Source organism: Phyllostomus discolor, chromosome 12 (genome assembly GCF_004126475.2).
Source record: "Phyllostomus discolor isolate MPI-MPIP mPhyDis1 chromosome 12, mPhyDis1.pri.v3, whole genome shotgun sequence".
NCBI classification, from domain to species: domain Eukaryota; kingdom Metazoa; phylum Chordata; class Mammalia; order Chiroptera; family Phyllostomidae; genus Phyllostomus; species Phyllostomus discolor.
Window position 1 is genome coordinate 76352414 of NC_040914.2, and position 2903 is coordinate 76355316.

Consider the following 2903-nt stretch of genomic DNA (forward strand, 5'->3'; position numbering starts at 1 on the left):
TCTGTGAATATCGTGGGGTTGGGTCATCAGTGACGAGGAAATCCAGAGTTAGGGATCTCACATGGAAGACTTAAGTCCATAGGAGGTGATGAAGAGCTTTGACCTGAGGGCCTGGGTTCAAATCCTGCCTTCTGCCCTCCATGTAGGATGTGGCACATCGACCACTGTCCTGAGCCTCAGTTGTTTTTTATACAGCCTTGTTAAGATATCATTCACTCATTTAAAGTGTGTACACTTTGATAATTTTTAATGTGCTCACAGCATTGTACAACCAAACCACAGCCAATTTTAGAACTTTTCATTGACCCAAAGGAAACACATTCACAGTTATTCCCCATATTTGCCCCCCTCAGCTCCTGCAACCACGAGTCTACTTTTTGTCCCTGAGGATGCAACTTTTTTGGACATTTTATATAAATGGAATCACACACTATGTGGCCTTTTGTGACGGGCTTATTTCCCTCAGCATAATGTTCTCAAGGAAGGCTCATTATTTTTCTTTCCCAAAGGTTTAAAAGTTTTCTTTCTATAAATCCCAGCTGGTGGACACCAGTGCCTTCACTGGTGGAGGCCGAGCTCCAGCACCAGCCTGGGGCCCCACTCTGCCAGAAGCGCTGCTCTGAGGACCAGGGTGCCCTGGCGGGCAGGAGCCCGCACAGCCCAAAGTCCTGGGTACAGAGGAGTCAGGGACCAAGGCCTCAGCCAGAGCAGCCCCGTAGCCACAGAGCAGGCACATGATGGTGTGGCCCACTTCCAGCTTGCTTTTGGGGACCAGCAAGTGCAATTTGTCCCCAAACTGCTGTCCCATGTCTGAATGCTCTGCAGGCAGCATCAGTTCCCACACTCCTGCTGTTTTTCATTTTGAGATCAGGTTTTTTTCTGTGTAGCATTCTTTGATTGTTCCAGGGAAGGGTGAAAGGAGGTTTGAGGTGGTTTGCGTGGGAAATAATGCAATAATTAATGAATAATAATACAGGAATAAACTCTGTTTCATGCACTCACAACTATAAACCTACTTTTGTCCCATCCTGCATTTGTACAGTTCTCTGCTTATGGCTTTCTGCTTGTGGAACAGATCAGAAATGTAGCAGGTTTGCAGGTGGTGGATCCTGAAGATGGGCCCCAGAGATTCCACTTTCCTCTTTCCCTCATGAGGTTCTGCTTTAGCTTCTTTCATTTTTTTTTTTTAATCTAATTTGTCCAGTGTTTGCTCAAACAACTCCCAGCCAATTGGGGGAGCTTTCTGGCTTCTTCTGACTTTAGCCATTTCCCCCCAGAAGATAATTTGCAAAGATCTTAGGGTCTGCTCCCCAAGAGTATAATAGGAACATCTCTGGTCTTCTCAGTTACAAGCTCAGGTTCTTGCCTGTCTCTACCAATTACTCCCTGACTTGGGGAGGTCACATTCCCTCTCTGGTGCTCAGTGTCATGTCTCAGTCCAGAGACCCACACCTGTCCGGGTCCAGCGGCTCAGATTACCCTCTGGGCCAGTGCAGACCTCAGATCCCGGGCCCCAGCATTACCAAGGTACACGAGAACAGAAGAAAGAAAACACCCACCAGTTCATTCCTTCTCATGGCCGAGTAATAGTCTATTGTATGGATAGATCACATTTTGTTTATCCATTAGTTTGGTGAACATTTCAGTTGTTTTTGGATTTTGGCTATTATGAATAATGTTGCTACAAACATTTGTGTACAGTCGTGTGGACACATATTTTCATTTCTCCTGGGCATATACCTAGGAGTGGAATTGCTGGGTCATGTGGTCACTCCTAGCTTTACCTTTTGAGCAGTTCTTAGACACAGGGGCTTCACCACCGTGCATTCCCACTAGCAGTGTGTGAAGTTTCCCATTGTCCCCAGCCTCGCCCACACTTCTCATTTTGTCTGTTTGGTTAGAGCTATTGTAAGAAGTGTGAAGTGGCATTTGATTATGGTTTCATTTTGCCTCTTTTTCTTTTTTAAAATACATGCTATTGATTATGCTACTACAGTTGTCCCATTTTCCTCCCTTTATTCCCCTCTGCCCTGCACCTCTCCTCCAACCCGCATTCCCTGTCCCCTACCCCATTAGTTCATGTCCATGGGTCATATATATAAGTCCTTTGGCTTCTCCATTTCTTATACTGTTCTTAACAACACCCCCCCCCCCATTCCCTGTACCTTTTACCTGCTACTTATTCCCTGTACCTTTTCCCCCATTCTCCCTCCTCTGCTTCCCTGATGATATAACCCTCCATGTGATCTCCATTTCTGTGATTCCAGTCCTGTTCTAGTTGTTTGCTTAGTTTGTTCTAGTTTATTGTTTTGTTTTGTTTTGTTTTAGGTTTGGTTATTGATAGTTGTGAGTTTAATGTCATTTTACCATTCATTTATTTGGTCTTCTTTTTCTTAGATAAGTCCCTTTAACGTTTTATATAATAAGGGCTCCTTTAACTTGACCTCATCTGGGAAGCACTTTATCTGCCCTTCCATTCTAAATGACAGCTTGGCTGGATAGAGTAATCTTGGATAGAGGTCCTTGCCTTTCATGACTTTGAATACTTCTTTCCAACCCCTTCTTACCTGAAAGGTTTCTTTTGAGAAACCAGAAATCTCATGGGAACACCTTGCAGGAAACTGTCTCCTTTTCTCTTGCTGCTTTTACTATTTTCTCCTTATCTTTAATCTTGGGTAATGTAATTATGATGTACCTTGGTGTGTGCTTCCTTGGGTCCAACTTCTTTAGGACTCTCTGAGCTTCCCTAACCCTATTTCCTTTGCCAGATTGGAGAAGTTCTCCTTCATTACTTTTTCAAATAAGTTTTCAATTTCTTGCTCTTCCTCTTCTCCCTCTGGCACCCCTATAATTTGGATGTTGGAATGTTTAAAGATGTCCTGGAAGTTCCTAAGCCTCTCCTT

The 2903-nt window shown here is 44.1% G+C and overlaps 1 pseudogene; it reads right to left on the reverse strand.

The window, feature by feature from the left end:
- Positions 1-671: 671 nt before the first annotated feature.
- On the reverse strand, positions 672-1427 carry LOC114515478 (annotated as a pseudogene).
- Between the last annotated feature and the right edge of the window lie 1476 nt (positions 1428-2903).